Below are 20077 nucleotides of genomic sequence, written 5' to 3'. Positions count from 1 at the left end.
TCTTTAACTGGTTCAAACAGATGTTTCTCTTTCAGAGCTTTAAGAACTATAATTGGGTAGAAAAATAGCATGTTTCACTTAATTCAATTTACTGCTTGCATTCGTTTGTTAGAGAATTCATTTAGAATCCACATAAATATGCCATTTTGAACAAAGGAAGGGACTATGAGTTATATGATGCTGTCCCTATGCCAGTGAATTGTGTTGCATGGTAGGTGACACTAATACTCAGAGAATTCTATCTGAACTGATGCCGGACTTGTTTAGTGACAAAGGTCTTGACAGAGTCTAAAGTTATCTGAGGCCAGGTAACTTGTCTTCTTTCTTTATTTTTTTAAGATTTTATTTATTTGAGAGAGCTAGAGAGAGCACGGGGCGGGGAGGATGGTAGCAGCAGAGGGAGAGGGAAAAGCAGATTCTGAGCTGAGCAGAGAGCCCAAAGTGGGGCTTGATCCCAGGACCCCAGGATCATGAGCTGAGCTGAAGGCAAATGCTCAACTGACTGTGGCACCCAGGCTCCCAGTCAGGTAACTTTTCTATCTGGATTACTGTTTATTTATCTATTTTGTGGCCTATAAAATTAAATGTCCAAAATTTTAAGTAAATGTAATATTTAAATATATGCTCTACATATTTATAAATATTAAATATATTATAATATTTATATAGCTATATGATATAATATACAAGACAGTAATTAAAAGAAAACATAAAAATATAATTGCGTGATTATTTCTTTGTATTTTAATGGACACTAAAACCAATATAAATGGATATATAGGAAAAACCCAGCATATTTTAACTATTTATTAATTTATGTGAGAGGACCCAAAGAAATTATAAGCTTGAGAAATGGAGTAATTTGCAAATGTGATATGTGATTTTGAAATTTATATTGACAGACAAGAGTGGATGAACAAAATGTCAGTCTCCATTCAGTTGATCGCTCCGTATTTCATATTTGTTATTTGTTATATAATATTTTAACATCTGTCTGAATTTGAACCAATATGGCACGTTAATTTATCAGAATCCTATTTAATTGTACTTAGGGTTAAATGATCATTTTGAACAGTAAAACCCAACAAGAATTTCTTCTGGATACTTCTTTTGTTAGACACATATTATTCAAGATCAGTTATTGTGGTTTATATACTTTTAATATGGAGTAGAAGACTGTATTACAACTTGCATTTTGTTTTAGAACATGTTAGGAAACGTGGAGCCATAATTTTGGAGTTGGGCCTGGATCTAACATCCAATGCTTTAATAGTTTAATAATTTACTATTAGGGTTTTACTATATATAGTTGTTATGCTTCTAAACATTTTCTCTGCAGTATTTCTGGGATAATTTACACTAAAATTAGTTTTTAAAAAGCTCATAAAATATGAGACTTAACTATAAATCCAGGGAATCACTCAATTTTAATTTGCTTCACCATTGCCTGGTACATATCAACAGAGTCATCTTTCTTACTGAATGAAGGATATCTTTTACATAATTTTCTTTTTTAATAAACACCTTGTCATATAGATGAGACGGTTTGTAGGGCATACTAAAGAGCTAAGAACACATGGGAAAGCTATTTTCTATCTCTTAATAAAGTCATTTAAAAATCTTTCATTGGACCAACGAAAGCCACATAGTGACAGCTTAAATAATTATAAATATTAATCTTCATGCAAGTTATATCATCTTCCAAACTTAGCAAGTAGGAAAGGGCTTTCCTAAAAGACGTAATCAGAGATGTGACATGTAAATTTTTTTCATAGAAAACTATCATGAAGCCCACCAACGAAATACTAAAAAATAAGATTACTTTTTTTTCAAAAAATTAATTTGTCAGAATCATAACCTGTGTCATATTTCTGATCCTCTAAAGATTATAGTCATCATTTCGTCACTCTATTTCAGGTACCTACAATCTGTTTCCATAAGTTCCAAAGACATTCTCAGTTCTGTTATGGACAGGTTTTTTCTATTCATACCTTCTTTTTTATCTCTCAATGTATGTTCCATTTCACAAATTTATTATAGTATCTTGGTCCATCTATCTATTGCCTCTATAAACTCTCTACATTATCCAAGAATTACAACAGTTTTTGGAAGGCAAATCACTCTGTTACTTTCCTCTCTTATTGATAAGGACTATCATTTGGAGGCAAATTATATCTCCTTTCCCCCTTTTATTACCCCAATAATTTACTCTATATGCATTCAGATTAAAGAATAAAAGAAATCCTTTAAGGAAAAGAAAATCCACAATGTAACAACATAAAAGCCAACCTAGATTCTTAGACTAGAAAAGATTATTTCCCCTAATGCAGAAGGTCCTTATGTGTTATTCCTTATGTGTTAGTCTTTGCTTGTATAATTCTAGCAGTGGGCATAGCAAAACTTTATTTTTATTAATAAAGTTCTTTTTATTGATGGGAAGTTTTAAAATTTAAAATTTTCACCTAATATTTGTTCATTTTTTTCATATAGATCATGAGCAAAGTGCAAATGTAATACAGCTGGCTTCATCTAGTCTTTGACCTCATCTAGAGCCTGAACAGAGACCACTTCCCTGGATTTATGTGTTTTGTATTCCAGATGACTTAACAGCAAATAGACATGTAAAAACAGCTACATCGATTCTTTTTGTAAAATTTCATAAAGATAATAAAATACTTTCTTCACAACTGCACTCATACTTTGAAATAAGAACCTGAGCACACAATGAATTACAAATCTTCTCATCCTCCTCACTAAGGATAGGGTGTTACTCTTCACCCATGTGCCAGAAATGATAACTCCAGTCTGATCTGGACTCTACAGTGTCCCCTGTGTAGGTCTTGCCCAATTCAACATGACATATAAATTCATTTGCTTCTTTTTAACCAAGTGTGCTAGTCTATGGCTTTTGCACTTATTAAAGTGCTATCTTTTACAGTGAGCTTTGGGTCTTTAAGAAAGACCCTTGCCTTCCTCCAATGTACCTGGCTACATGCTGACTGTTAATGATAGGGCAATCCATCTGCCTGAGCTTTTGATGCTGTGAAGATGGAAGGGAGATTAGTGAGTAAGGATCAGAGATATCAAAGCTCTTTTGGAAGGCAAATCCAATCATGCTTAGCATTTGAATTCAAAAAGTATAATGGGGTGCCTGGGTGGTACAACTCTTGGTTTGAGCTCAGGTTGTGATCTCAAGGTCACAAGATCAAGCCCCACCTCAGGCTTTGCAGTCAACTGAGAGTCTGCTTAAGATTCTTTCTCATCCTCTCCCTCTGCCCCTCCTGCTCATGCTCTTCCTCTCTAGAATAAATAAATAACTCTTTAAAAGAAAAAAAAAAAAGTTCAACAGTCTCCAGCATTGGGGCAATGCCTGTGTGATAATAACGAGCCCCAAGTGTCATTAGCTGAGGAAATTATGGTGGTAGAGTTTTCCAGACTGGACAAATCACTAGAAGGTCTCTAGCCGTTAAAGATAGCAGTTGGTATCTTGGTTGGAAGATATGTGGGATGGTACAAATACAGTTGAATTTTTAACATTTTCATATATACACCATACTGCGTACTTTCCAATCAAAACATCAACAATCATTTTGAAGTATCTGAATTTATATAAACTAAGAGTATAAAACTAAAACAAAACAAAACAAAACAAAAACAAAAAATTACTTCTAAGAGACAGAAGCTGAGATTTTATCTAAAATATCGTAAGAATATCAGTCCATATTCTTTGTTAATGCTTGTATTTGTAAGCAGTGGCTGTTTTTTAATCACACGTAATACAGATTACTACTTTGTCTATGGTCTATAATATGTCCAGAAAATCCAAAGGCGTTAAAAAATTAGAACTACTCTAAAGGTACAATATTCCAAGCATGTATTTTATATAATATTACTCAAAAAGACTGCTATAATAAAAATAAAATCAATGAATGAATACTTGACAGAAAACTAAGTCAAATTGATATATGACACTAGGTTGTAGTTGGTTTCTTTTCTTTTCTTTTTTTTTTTTTAAGATTTATTTATTTATTTTGAGAGAGAGAGAGTGAATGCACACTGGTGGGAGAGGGAGGGAGAAAATCTCTAGCACATTCCCTGCCGAAAACAGAACCTGACTCAGGGCACGATGCAGGGCTCAAACCATGACCCACAAGATCATCACCTGAGCCAAAACCAAGAACTGGATGTTCAACTGACTGAGCCACCCAGGCATCCCTAGGTTGTAGCAGTTTTGAGACAAAACTAAGTTTGACACAAAACTAAGCAGAATGTATATTCAAAGAATTGTTTGACCTTCCTACAATGGTTTCAAATGCATAAGAACAACCACGTGATTTAGTTCTTTTTCCCAGGTGAAAGGTGTTGATCTCATGCATATTTGTTACAGAGAAATCTTTCCAAACAATTCTGCGAACAAGTGTGAAAAATAGGCACAGAAGTTTCTGAAATGATAAAAGGAGATTCTTGATAGTAGCTATGTCTTGGAAAAGAAAACTCATATTAAAGATTAAGAAGTAGAAAAATTAGCATTCAAGTATTGTCTTCAATTCAGAGAGAAGCTTCACTAAATGAATAATAAACATATGGAACATGTCACCAAGGAGACCAATTAAAAATGTGATAAATCAGAAGTACTGTCATCTTTTCTAGTGGAACAGAAGTAAAGGGAATAAGACAAGAGAACACAGTAAATGTTTTCTTTCATGGAAAAGCCTTAGCCATTATTATTTTCTTAATATGGAATATACAAATTAGTCTCTTTCTTGGAAAGAATTCCTAGCAGCAATCTCACCTTGACATATACATTTTTTTAATTAACATTTTCCCATCAGAATTCTATTCTAAAATACACAGTACTAAAATAGCCACCATTTTCTTTTTTTATAATAAAAAATCAAAGTTCAAAGAAGTTAGGTAATATTTCCATTATCATGTAGGTAATAAATAGCAGAACGTGGCTGGGAACCTCCTCCTTCCTTTTACCTAATTTGAGAGAAGTACATGCTCTCCTTGGGACCAAATTTAATTCACAGCCTGGGCCACAGGTACTTCCTCCATAATTAGCCATTGGGGAAGTTTGAAGAACATGATATGGTCAGTAGTTTTGTTCCTTAATTTCCCAGCCTTTTTCCTTACCTCTACTAATGACCCTATTCTACCACACTCTATTCTCTAGTTATATTTAAACTGCTTTAGTTGGCTTCCATTATCTTGCACGCTCCAGACCTCCAAACTTTCTGAGAGGTCCTTCCTTCTGTATTCCTTGTCACAGCATCCTTGCCATCGCATCACACCTGACTTCTACTTTTTCTTTATATATGGTTTTAATTTATGCATTGTTTCCTCTAAGAAGCTTTTTCTGATTCCCCAAACATAGACAAGCATCTTCTCCAGTGTTCCTCCTACAGAAATGTATGTCTCTTTCATTTTATAACTTATCCTGTATTTTTTTTTAAGATTTTATTTATTTATTTGACAGACGTAGATCACAGAGAAGCAGGCAGAGAGAGAGGAGGAAGCAGTCTCCCTGCTGAGCAGAGATTTCCCCATGCGGGACTCCATCGCAGGACCCTGGGATCATAACCTGAGCCGAAGGCAGAGGCTTTAACCCACTGAGCCATCCAGGCACCCCAGTATTTTATTTTTTTAAAAAGATTTTATTTATTTGACAGAGAGAGAGATCACAAGTAGGCAGAGAGGCAGGCAGAGAGAGATGGGGAAGCAGGCTCCCCACCAAGCAGAGAGCCCTATGTGGGGCTCACCCCCAGGACCCTGAGATCATGACCTGGGCCGAAGGCAGAGGCTTAACCACTGAGCCACACAGGCGGGCCCCTTATCTTGTATTTTAATTGCTTATATAATTAACTTCATTTTCCCCTAGGCTTAAGATCTTTGAGGACAGTCATTGACATTCTTGTTCTGTGTGTTATCTCTGGTATCCAACTGAGTATCTGTTGGAATTGATGTTGCATGTTTGATACTTAGTATACATTTGTTAATGACTCCCAGTTTCTCCTTCATAGCCAAGAAAAATCATCTTCTTTGGCGATTTTTCTAAACTCTGTGGCAATTCTTTTGTTCTTTTATTTGTCCAGTACTAAATGGCAAGTGAAACCCAGAATTTTGCCCATAGTCATGTTTCCTCACTCTAACTCCTTTCTCTGGGAAATTTATTCTACATACAACACACAGAAGTATGCTAATTTATTTCAAATCAATCAATATCCTATTTTCAGGCTTTTATTTTTATATTTGTCTCATATATTCAGCTTCTACTTATATTTGAGTGTCCCATATGCACCATATGTAAAAATAACTGTATTTTTCCCCATAATAAACTTGTCCTCTATTCTCTGTCCTTAAAATGCACTCATAATTACCTAGTTTCTTAAGCCAGAAGCCCAGGAGGTATATACCAAGTAGCTCTTCTTTTTTTACTTATGTATAATTTTTCTACACCAAAATAGAATTTATTTTCCCCTCCTTGTCAAGTCTGACTGTGTTAGGTTAGTACTTTATCACCTAACAATGATTTCTAATTAAGGAGTCTCCACTTTTCACAATGCATTTTAAGTGAATTTTCCAAAAGTACAATTCTGAATCTGTGGTGCTCTTATTTAAAATTCTTTACCATTTCTTCAGAACAAAAATTCAAATTCCTCTATATTATAAAATGTCCTTCATGTTCTGGATAAAAATACAGCACTTACTTCCCCAAATTCTTCTTCTACTATATCTATACCCTTACTATGAACTCTAAATATTCTGAATGAATTTATTTTCTAAAAATGAAGCATAGTCTATTTTTCCCCTGGCTAACAATATGAGTCTCAAGATTTGTTTCAAGTAGCACTTCCTATGAGGTATTTTTTCCATGACCTCAAGAAAATGTGCCCAAGCTGTGACAATGTAGCATTATTTGCAAAATCCTATCATAGCCTGTATCACATGCCATTGGCATTATTGAGATACTTTTCTATCTCCCCTCATTAGACATTGGCTCATTGAGAGCAGGAAGCCAAGTCTTTTAATTTCGGGCCTCTAGAAATTAATACAATGCCCGGCACTAAGTTTCTTTGTTGTTCTTTTTCTTTTTTTTAATTTTCTAGTAGGAACTAAATCTCTACCATTAGAGTTTTAAGCACCAGTGAAAGGACAGTTGAGGGCATAGGTTAAACATATTCTTAATAAATCATTTTTGACTAAGGCTTGCATACTTCAATTTGTTTTTATATTAATTTTAAAACTTAACAAAGGATAGTAACCTCTCTCCTTTTATAAATAAGATATTTTTTTCTTAAGGGATGGAATCCTCTATTGTCATGATGTCATCACATCTTCACATGACAATGGGTGTCTTCCCAAATCTACTCCCACTCCAGAGGCAATTGCTGTAGCCCCATTACATTTTTTTTGCATCCTCAGAATCGCTCATTAAAGTCTTTGGAGGAACTAGCATTTCAAACACATGAGAGAGAAACTGAATAACAATAATTCTACAGTTGAAATTTAATAAGCATGTCAGTATGGCCACTAGAAATTATGATTGAGGAAACATGCCAATTCTCTATAACAGGTATTTAGGTGTATATGTATAGATAGAGAAAAGAGGTAGACATACACACATGTATATATACATAAATACGTGTGAGTTTATGTGTATTTTATATATGTACATATACATACATATACACCTTATAAAAACATGTGTGTACATATGCATGTATAATATAAATTTATTACACATAACTGAGTTTAGAAGTACTAATAGTTAAATTCTCTGTGCCTGTATCTCATTCTACATAAAAAAATCATATATCTTATTTCTTTCAGAGAAAACGCCAAAAATAATTTTTTGATAGTGGTATTATTAGAAGTCATATATAATTTTATTATTTTCACTGTTTTGGAAGTCATAATCAACTATATTATTTTTAATGCTTTATACATAAACAATTACTTAGCTAGTAGTATAATGAGATTGATGTTCTAAGTAAAGTTATAATAATACTACTGTTAGATCATAAGGAGATATTTATTTTTAAAAATCATACATTTCTTATGATTGTATTTATATGAAAAATTCCTTTTGCTTTTTCCCTTCTGATAGGAAAAGGGATTCTGAAGTTATACTTTATAGTTCTACATTGATGCCCTCATTTTTTTTTAAAGATTTATTCATTTATTCCAGAGGGAGATAGAAAAAGTGCACAAGTTGGGAGAGAAGCAGAGAGAGAGGGAGACAAGCAGACTCCCCACTGAGTGGGTATCCCCCTCCCCCAATAAGGGACTCTATCCCAGGACCCTGAGATCATGACCTGGGCCAAAACCAAGAGTCAGACACTTAACCAACTGGGCACCTAGGTGTCTTTCATCTTTTCTTTACCATAGTTTCAATAATGACTTCTTGTCATTATTTAAACTTGTTTAGATTCCTTACCTAGAAGTATTAGCTACCAGAGAAATTTCATTCAAATATGATTTCAGTTCCCAAGGAAGTCATGGGGGAAAAAATTAGAGAAGAGAAAAATTGTTAATGGATTAACTTCTCTATATTTTATCTATTCTCCAAGATTGTTTTAGGTAGTATGAGAATTAAATTGACCCGAGACAGATTAACAGGAAAAAATCAAATTTAATTATATATGTATGGGGAATCCACATAAACATGAGAGATTCCAAAGATAGTCAGGCAAGATGGGAAGAATGGGAAGAGTAGATTTTGGTAAACAAACGTTTACTGTGCTGTACAGAAACAATGGGACACAGAAAGGAATTTGAATAGACTTTGCTAGGTTCCTTCCAGTCTACCACACCTACTTTATATTATACTGCAGTTATCTATGGTGATAGTTCACTTCCTGAAACAAATCCTTTAAGTAAATTTTTTTAAACAGTTATCAGTGAGGTAAAAAAAGAAAAACTTTTTGAGTCTTCTGTTTCCTAAAAATAATCAGCCTAAAAAAATCCACATGCCAAAGAGACACAATTTGGTTGGCACATTTTGCTCCCCTGCAACTATAATTATGAAAAAAAAAATGTAGAGGATTCCATTATTATACATCAAACAATAGTCACAGGTAACTATCCTTTAGTTGGCATTACAACACATGTTTCCGTTACCTTGCCCTTAATCACTCTGCATCTCAACCTTGCCCTTGTGGTAGGACTTTTATTGTTGTGTTAAATAGTCAAAAGCATGGGAGTGCCTATGTGGCCCTGTCAGTTAAGCATCTGACTCCTGGTTTCGGCTGGGGTCCTGATCTGAGGGTCATGAGATAGAGCCTTGTGTCGGGCTTCCTGCTCAGTGGGGAGTCTGCTTGAGATTGTCTACCTCTCCCTCCGCTCCTCCCCCTAAAAATAAATAAATAAATCTTTTTTTTTTTTTTAAGTCAGAAGCAGCAATATAACCTGTGAGTGAGTCAGTCTTTATATCCAGATATATATTGATATCTAAACCCATATCATGTCCAAATCTAGATGTTTCAAATACCTATTGAGTATGATAGTTATAAGAGAAATGAAATTGGTGTATTTTCTGATGGATTTTACATCAATATGATGTTCTCACTAGCAAATATTAATTTTCCATAAGTTCCAAACTATTGTGTTTGCATGAATGGAATTGTATATATTATAGTACCTTTAAAATAAGGACCTTTAGTAGCCAGGATCTGGGGAAAAGGGACAACTGTAATAAGACATATCCCTATGCCCAATGCATCATTAACTTTCCATTATACATATTTTTTAAATTAAGGTTTCTTCCATATTATCTTTTGCAGAGATAATGATATATAAGTTTTTTACTTTATTCATAATAAAATAAATAATATAAAATCTTTGTTAATCAAATTGAATAGTCTTTTTTTGTGCACTTAAGTGTTATTATAGCAAAAGCAAAATATGGGTCATTTCTTTTTCTCTCGATTAGTACATTTATTAAATTCAGACATTTTATATAGCTGAGAATTTTCTGTTTTTCTATTCTGCTACTCAAAGCTGCACAGCTAAGATTGCAAATGAACACTTCAATTTCAGAAATATTATGAATGTCATTTAGAAGTAGGTTCTGTTCTGGTTACTCTGTTAGAATCCCTTTCCCTGAAGACATGGTTTTTATTATATTTCTTTATATCATAACAAATTGCTAGCATCCTGCAGACAGAAAGTCAAAAGTCAGTTTTAAAGCCGATGTTAAATTGATTTATCATCTTTAGCAGAAACACACAGAAATAAGGAAATTAAAAATCTTATTATCTCCTGCTATATTTTCTATTCCTTCAAAAAAATGATGGCATTGGATAATTTCTTTAAAAATAATTTACTTAAAGATAAATAGTATAGGACTATTTAAATCCTGCAATGTTGAATTTTTTACTCTGGTTGTTTAATTTTAACTCTAATTTATTACTTGAATTTGAAGAATGAGCTTTCAATCTTTCGATTCTAGCAGCACAATTTTTATTTCTGACTTACTTTTTTTTTTATAATAAAGCTTTCTACTTTGAATAAATAAATAAACAAACATTATAATGAAAAGCCTGATTTCAGTGAAAATCTAGTTTCTAGGATCCTAATTAGCCAACTGAAAAAGTAAATATAGCTTTTGTAAATGGTCTTGCTCTAAAATATACTTGGTATTTCTTGCTGCTATTCTTCCCTTCTCTGCATGTTGTTGTTCTTATACTTTCTTGGATTATTTTTTCTGCAATTCTTTCAAATGTTGCTTATTTTAATTCAAGATTTAATTTAGGTGACATTTATTGAATTACTGTCAAATAACATCTCAGATACAAGGGAAACAAATATCAAACAAACAGGCTCTATCCTTCAGCATTCACAAAAAATTGAGAACGCCAACATTTTTTGAGCACCTAATGTATGCCAGACAGTTCCTGATACATATTACAGACTCAGTCACTCATATTTAAATGACTGGCCTGCAGAGAAGTTGTCTGTATCTATTATTTATTAATGTGAAGGGCTCAGAAACATTAGATGCATGTGTCTTAAATAGTCAGAGCAAAATGTGAGTATATTGGCAATAATACCAAACAGGCTATGCCTATTACACCACATTACTGACATGATGTTACCACCACAGCCTAAGACCATCCAGAGGCTATAACACCACGGGAGCAAAGGGAAAGGAAACTCCTGGGGAGGGGACTAGAGAGGAGGTATACCTGTCCCAGTGCTGCCATCTAGCAGCATAGCAGAGAGTGTCTGGGTAAATAGTAAATATCATCAATGTGTTTCCATTGGTCATGGATGTAGGATAACCTTCTCAGGTTCTCTAGGTTGTTTGAACAATGGGTCTTACTAATGAACATTGCTTGGGTTTTTTACCTACCATATCACCCTACAGCAGCAGATATTATAGAAAGATATAATGGACATTTTAAAAATTTCTATTCAATTAGCCAACATATAGTACATCATTAGTTTCAGATGTGGTGTTCAATAATTCATCAGTTGCATATAACACCCAGTGCTCCTCACATCACGTGCCCACATAATGGACTTTTAACAAAAGCTGTTGAGAGAACTTAGAGAACAATAGTATGCCAAGCAGTTAAAAATGTGGCTCAGAGTCCTAATTACATTAAATTTACATTCCAATTGGACTTACACCACATTTAAATTCACAACAAATGAAGAAACCATGGCAGAGATACTAGGACATTTTCTGGTATATTCACCTACATCAAACACAATCACAATTACCGGTTTACACAGGTAAATGCAAACCAATTATCTCAACAGCTCTGACACAGCTGATGACAATAAAGTAGTTTCAACTTTTCCTTGTCCCTCTTAGAAAATCTATAGCCTAGCCACTTCCCACTTGATCCTGTCAAGGACCTTACTCCAATTAGTAATCTGGGACTACCCTCAACCTGTGTTCATCCTCATGATCTAGCATGAGCTGGGTAAAGACCCAGGACTACCTGAAGGGAGAAACATCCCTCATCTGTCACCCACTTACTTGGTCTTCTCTAGGCATTTTGGGACAGCTGTGGATCTGTTCCCAATACTCAGAGGTAGAACTAATCACCCTCAGGCTGGGGGACACCATTTGGGCAATACTGAGGGTAGGATCAGATGCCCTGCTACTGGCTGCCAATGACCTCCAACTTGAACTTCTACTGTGTTGCTGTCCCTCTTCCTTATGTGAGAAATTCCTACCCTTTCCATTGTCAACAACACATCCACTGGTGTGTGGTCTAGATTTGGTCATTTGCACTGCTCTGCTGACGAGGTTATGTCCGGAAATGACATTCCATATGCCCACCAGAGGCAGACAAAGAACACGAGTCGGATTGCGGACAATGGGTTGGCTATTCGGGTCAGTTGGTCATAATAACATGACCACAGACATCAACACTTAGGCTGATGAGAAGCACTCTTTCCCTATCTTACTTCTACCAGCAGCTTAGAGAACAATAGTATGCCAAGTGGTTAAGAATGCCACTCAGAGCCACTCAATGTTCCTTCTTCTACCAGCGGCACCCATTCCAGCTAAGCCAGACTCTTAAATATCTCTTGTAATTTGTAGATGCCCTCTAGGATGTCTCCATGGTCCCAGTTTAACTTCAAATCACCAAAACAAGACACACTATTATTAACTAGTGCCATCCAACCAACAGCACAATGGGCTACTACCTATCAAGTCGCATTGGTAGAAGTCTCAACTAATACTACAATGCTATTGATTGATGCAATCAAATCAAAGATGCTGTAATTCAGAGCCAATCCCATCACAGTCCACAGCACTACAGAGATAAAACTGTAGCTTTTACTGGGATGATGATAAAGGTAACCCCTACCAACAATGTACACCCTTACAACTATTGTTGTATTGTCTTTTTTTTTCTATTAATTGTAATAATCTCTCTCCTTCTCCAGTGGAACCACCATTTATTGAAGTGTAAAGAAATTACACTAACCAAGTGGTGAAGGGCACTTTACCATGTGTCTCCTCCCTGACTCCCAGTTACTATATACAGGAAGGCGGTGTGTACAACGTGATCGGTATACAAAAGAGGCAAATTTTACATAACAGCCAATGGCAGCAGGCTCTATGATAATGCTACTCTGGGTGCCCACAGTGAACAGTCATAGCTCCTGGCAAGTTAACCTCAGGACATGTTAGCCAAGTTACAATGCCTAACCATTCAGTCATGTTATTTTGAATGTCATCCATCGAAGTAACTATACCTAGTTGAGGGAACAGCCTTGTTTAACTCTTGATGATCTATAGCTAGCTAGCCTCCACTCATTAGTAGTTGGCATTAAGCGCAGGCCACACCAGGGAACTGAAAGATGAACTAGAGAGAATCTGTACCCTTTGTATAACAAAACTAAGACAATGTAACCTTTCAGCGCTTTGCCTTAGTGGTACTATGGAACATTACCATAATGGGAAGTTTACTGGTTCCCACCAGGAAGTGCTGACCAGCAATATTAAGGCTTTAGGCTTGCTTTACAAGTTTACCTGCTGATGGAGGAGGTCCATTCCAATAATGAGAAAACGGACAGTCTGGGACAGAGGGAGGCAGTGGAGAAAAATCAAGACAGAAACATCCTTTTAGTAAATATGGACCAATTTTAACAATCAATTGGGTAAATACCCCTATAGTTCTCTCAAGAAGTTAGCACCTCCAGGAGCTGGGGTGGGGTTCAGGAGGAGCTGGATCCCATTAAAGTATGAAGGTTTTCTAGGATCAGCAGGATCTGGGAACCAATGTCCAATAGACCAAGCCAGTGTTACTCATTTTGGTGGGGCATAGACTAAAGTTACTGGGATAAAATGGAGATTGTCTTCCAGGAAGGACTAGCTGGATCCCTCCTTGGGGACTGTTCCTGCCACAGGGATAGCAGGAACGGAAGGTAGGGTTGCCTCCAAGCAGACACCTGACACCAATTGTAATCTAACCACAGTAAGAATTGTAATTGCTTGACTAATTTACCAAAGATCATTCAGTTTGGGACCTGCATGCCCCTTAAGGTCTAATGTAACTTCTCTTATTATTTTAGAGTAAATGCATAAATGGTTTGAGGTGGTCTATTTGGCCTATGATTAGGAGTATGTTCCCCCTGTTGATAATAGTGTTGATTTAGGCCAGGCTTGGTACTGTTTGTTATTAACAGGCAACACTTGATTTAGAGTTTTTCTTTCATGAGTTTCTATTAAATCCAGGACAGCTATGGCTTTTGAATTGCTTTAATATTAGCCATCATTCCTAGGGGAAGAGGACTTCCCTTTGTCAGGAGCTCTCCTGAGAAAGAACTGGATGGACTCAGGACTCAACTCAGCTTTCTCCAGACTGGCAAGCCATCATGCTGAACGCTGTCTGTTGCCTGATAAGCCTAACTGCAATAGCTCATGGAGAGGATCTTTGGTCTTGGCTAATGTTTTCCATTGACAGTTGGCTTGGGCCTTTATGAGGCCTAACGCAGGGTGGGCAGCCTTCCAAGATGTAAGAAGTCCACAGGAACAAGATATATGTGGACTGAGCTCCAAAGCTTGCTTTGGTGTCCAGTCCCTTCTTCCAGACAAATTATGGAGATCCTTTGGTCCATTCACCATTTTTTCATCCCCTCTAGGGCAGTCGAGAGCTTAATTGCAGCCGCTATTATGTAAAGCTCACTTCCTGTCAGATACACTCTACATAGCCAGGCAGACCCTTTTATATTTGTTTCCCTATGTTCTATTCTTTACCAAGAGGTTAGACCTGGGGGGGGGGGGGGGGGGGATATTTTTTCTACTTCAAATGGAAACTGGCCTTTTCTTTCTGATGCTTCCCTTTTGCCTTTTCTGTTTTTCTTTGTAGGTGTTACCTGCAAAACAGAGTAAACTAGCCTTACAACTATCGTGGCAGGACTGTGTGACATTGTCCACTAAAGGACACCAGTTCTTTTCCCCAGGGTTCTCCCCTCTGGTCTTCCCCCTGGAGTTTAAGCACCTTCATCCCCTCCAGGGAGCATTATGGTGAGAAGCAGGTATGAGTGAGACCCATTGTGCATCTTGTCGAAGCACCTGTTCAGTAGGATATCCCCCACCTTCCGAGTCCTGAGAGGGGCAGGAATACAAACCTCCTTGCCTTTAGTCACTTTAATTAATTCTTCAAGTGGTTCAACCCAAGAATTGGGTTCTGAATATCACTCCAGGAATGGGATAGCATGGCACCATCCCACAACAACCAATCCCAGTGTGAGAGGTATAAAGATAAGCCAGTTGTTTACAGATGTGTCTCCCCCAGCTGGGCTTAGGAGACCAGCCTTGGCCTTGCATCTCTGCATTATCTATTACTCATTTACCTATGACCAGGGTCCTGACAAGCTTATTCCCTCAGAGTATTTCAAAACCTCAGCTAGCCACAGGGATCTCACCTGCTGTAGCCCACTTTGGCCTACTGTCATCTTCTGCCTCTTCTATTCAGACCCACAGGCCTTCCAACATCCAGTATCTGCCTAGTGGGGACTTGGGTGGGTACACCAACCCTGAGCTGGTTGGCAGCTCTGATCCCAAAGGTCAGTTCCAATGGCATAGGTTTACTCAAATGGTGCATGCCACCTGTTGAGCCTGTTAATGACGGCCACCAAGGAAGCACAAGAATGTGGAGTGCAGTAGCACACATAGAGATACCACACCAAACCAGTCCTGAGTTATTCCGAATTCTAAGGCCCAACAACTTAAGGCCATTCAGGATTGTTTTGCCAGTTGATTGATTGGAGGCTGTTCGTTGGAAAAATATGACCACCAGCAACAACAGCACACAGTGAACTTTATATGTATGACATGTGGACAGTTTTGCATGATTTAGGGTGGGGTGGGGTGGGAGGAGTCTTGTATGAGACCCCACAGAAGCTACAGTTCTGGAGGTCACCACCAAGAAAGGGAGGAGAGGTCAAGGGAGAGAAGGTTAGAGAGGGGGCTTTTGTGTCTAGCTGATGTCCCTCAGTAGCTTAGTAGGGAGTCTTTGGGTTAGAGAACCCCAAATGACAGCAGCAGTTTCGTGTCTCATAACCACAAGTTCTTACCTTATCAATGACCGGCAGACACAGGCTGAGTTTTTGCAGGGTATGCAAAGCTGGCAGGCTCTGAAAGCTAAAAATCCACTTGTTTGGGCTATTTTTAAAATAACTGGATATGGAAAAATTTGAGTTTGGCACCAGCAGGCTTTTGAAGAAGCAGGTCCCGGCCTGCTATACAGAGAAAACATAGGGCCAATATGCAGAAGCCATCTTTGGTTCATTTATTATAACAACTAGGATACAGAATGTGACATATTTGTTCTCTGAGCCAGAGGACTTAATACATTGCTTGACATAGAAAATTGTCTCAATATTTATTAAAAGAGGAAGGCAGGAAGGCATGCAGGCAGGCAGAACTGAGGTGTGAAATAGCTAGAAAGGGAGTGGAACGCAGATCAAGGGCATCCACCATGGGAACGTCCTTCCTTGTTTCAATCAGAGCTCTGTCGATTACCCGCTATGCTTTTACCCTTTATTAGCTCTCAGACATGGGACAACTTACTTAACCTTTCTGCACCTTAGTAGTCACCTATAAAATGGGCACAATAAGGTTTTTCTCTCAGGATTTTTGTGAGTTAATATGTTTTGCTGGAATAATAATATTATATAATATATTAGCCTTACTTTTTGTGTTCCAGTATAGGAGTAACAGTTTCGATACAATTATAACTCTTTGCATTTTATTACTTCTATTTTTTGTTTATTGAAACAACAAAACCAACACCAAATACTGTGAATTTTACCTCCTAGTTATTTCTCCAGTCCTTGCTTATCTCTCCCTCTAGCTTCAGAGGAGCCATGACTCTAGAAGCTACTGCTTCCACTGGCCCATGTCTCTATATTAATTCCAGCTCCTTTCTTTTGTAAATTCTATAGACAAATGATGGTTTCTGAAGTTAAATCTCATCATATCCTTCCTGAAATACCATCAATGTAATGGAAACACTTTCATGACTTTCTAATCCCTTTTTTTAAAACTTTATTTTATTTTTTTCAGTGTTCCAAGATTCATTGTTTATGCATCACACCCAGGCTCTATGTAATATGTGCTGTCCTTAATACCCACCACCAGGTTCACCCAATCTCCCATCCCCTTCCCCTCCAAAACCCTCAGTTTGTTTCTCAGAGTCCACAGTCTCTCATGGTTCATCTCACCCTCTGATTCCCCCACAACTCATTTCTCCTCTTCATCTTCCAATGTCCTCTGTGTTACTCTTTATGCTCCACAAGTAAATAAATGAAACCATATGATAACTGACTCTCTCTGCTTGACTTACTTCAGCATAACCTCTTCTAGTCTCATCCATGTTGATACAAAAGCTAGGTATTCATCCAGTCTGATGGAGACATAATACTCCATTGTATATATGGACCATATCTTCTTCATCCATTCATCTGTCTCTAATCCTTTGAGATAAAAGACCCAAGTGTTTGATGGACTGGACATGTCTGACTCATCTGGACTATAACCACCTTCCCAATCTGATTCCAAGTCCTGTTACCCACACTCTGACACTAGCCTTTTTCTTCAGTTCCATAAAAATTCTATGCTCCCTTTCCTATGACATGATTGCTGGACATGATCTCCTGCATATTTCACTGTGTAAGCTTATCCTCTACCACAACACATCACAGGCCCTACGGAATTCCTACTCTTGTTTCAAACGCTGATATTTTAAAAATATCAGCGTTTCAAGGGACCCTCTCTTGAAAATGACAAGTAAGTCCCCTACCCCTTTGTGTTTTCATGGAACCACATATTCTCTTTGTACAACTGATCTCAGTAACATTTCTTCAACTGAATATCACTACTGTCTTTTCCCCACAGTGGACAATAAGCTTATTATGGAAATCAGAACACTAGGCTCACTTCCTGGCTCATGGTGGCAAGTTAATACATGTTTAATGAGAGGAAATAAATGAATTAAAACATTTATTGATTACTTCCTATGGGCCAGATAGAGGAACTTACCAAAAAATGGCCTCATTTGAGCAACGTATTCATTCAGGGGTAATATACCAAATTTCTAACTTCAAACTGCAATTGTCAATTACAGTTGACTCTTGAACAACACTGGGGTTAGGGGTGTCAACACTCCTGCCACACCGTCAAAAATCTACATATAACTTTTGACTCCACCCAGATTTAATGACTAACAGCCTAATATTAGGCCAGAAACTTTGTCAATAATGTGGTTGATTACACATACTTTTCATGCTATATGTATTATATACCATATTCTTACAATAAGCTAGGCTAAAGAAAATATTGAGAAAATCAGAAGAAAAAATACACTTAAACTGTGTCAAAAAAATAAAAATCTGCATATAAGTGGACCTGCACAGTTCAAACCTATGTTGTTCAAGTGTTGGCTGTACTGAAATTTGAATTAGAGCTGAAAGTATTAAAGTAATTATCCTGATTCTTCTCTTTGAGGCACACAGAGTTCAAATTACTGACTATTGTGTCTTGCAAAAACCTGGTGCCCACAAGGTAGAGAACAGAGAAATAAGTGATCAAAAATAACAAAATGGTTTTCTACTCAGGAAAACAATGTGTACCCCAATACGTCTGAAGAAAAAAATAATCTGAAACACAAATTGAAGGGGTAAGTGACCTAGAAGGTGATCATACAAAGCCCATGTGATGATGGATAACAAATTGTGTATGAGATGATAATAGACATCCAACAGACCAATTATTCCCTGTGCTTTCTATCAAATTACATTATGCTGCCAAGCAGTGAGATTATGGTCACCATGTATTGAAACAAAAGCAGCACATGATAACCCACCGGCTTCTGCTGGGCTATGATGTTATGTGATATAGAAACCAGTCAGTAAAAATTAATTTAGCACATGATTCTGGATGTTAGTAATACACCTGCAGACTGTCACAGGACTGGGAGAGCAGGTGATGATGCTAAGCTATTTACTAGCGAGGTAGAGCTCTGCTGTGAACTGAGGACAACTGGATTTCAACTCTCCTTTTTTGTGAAATTTTTCTTTGCTCTTCACTTTCTTCTCCACAGGACCCATGTGCATCAATACCTGTTCAGCTTTGTTTTATCAACACCAGAGTATATTGTCCCAATAATTCATTCCTCACATCCCATTTTCTTTAGCTGTAGAAATATTGATTAATCCTGAATTTGTGATTATAAGTTCATTCTCATTTATATCTCTTTAATTTCAAGAATATGTAATAAGGTGGGAAAAAACCAATATTTGGAAACTGAAAAAATTACTGTTTCATCTTGCTAAATCACCGATTATCAATTTGGGTTGGACAAATAATTTAATTCATGAGACTTAAATCTCTTATCTATAAAATAGAAATAAGGGCGCCTGGGTGGCTCAGTGGTTAAGCCGCTGCCTTCGGCTCAGGTCATGATCTCAGGGTCCTGGGATCGAGTCCCGCATTGGGCTCTCTGCTCGGCAGGGAGCCTGCTTCCCTCTCTCTCTCTCTCTCTGCCTGCCTCTCCGTCTGCTTGTGATTTCTCTCTGTCAAATAAATAAATAAAAAATCTTTAAAAAAAAATAAAATAAAATAGAAATAATACAACATTGCTTGTAATATTACTATGAGTCTTGAAAAGAAGTGTTTCTGAAAACTATTGGGAACTTTTTAAATGTTCATTCTTCTCTTTCACTTTTTAAATGTTCTCTTCTTTTTCACTTTAAAATAAATGGTATTTAGTCTTAAAAAAAAAAAAGCATTTTGTGAATGAGCAACCTGAATTTCATCTGGCATTTTACCCCCTATAAACTTTGTGTAATTACAATGAAAACTGTATTCACACTGTCTGAAATACAGTTTGATTAATTAAAGCAATAATTTTATTGTACCTCATGATCTTCTCTAAAATTAATGAGATTAAAATTTTCATTTCATATCCAATATTTACCATTATGCAAGTGATGAGATTGGATTCATACTGTTTCATCACTTGGCTCAGAACTAAAATGCGAGGCTTAAAATCATATGCATGGCTTCTTCCGTGAATCATCTTGGCGAGATATTAGCATCAAT

The sequence above is a fragment of the Mustela putorius genome, unplaced genomic scaffold, assembly GCF_011764305.1.
Source record: "Mustela putorius furo isolate JIRA1106 unplaced genomic scaffold, ASM1176430v1.1 tig00000508_pilon_pilon_pilon, whole genome shotgun sequence".
NCBI lineage: Eukaryota > Metazoa > Chordata > Mammalia > Carnivora > Mustelidae > Mustela > Mustela putorius.
The sequence above is the reverse complement of the archived record's forward strand: the minus strand, read 5'-3'. Positions refer to the sequence as shown.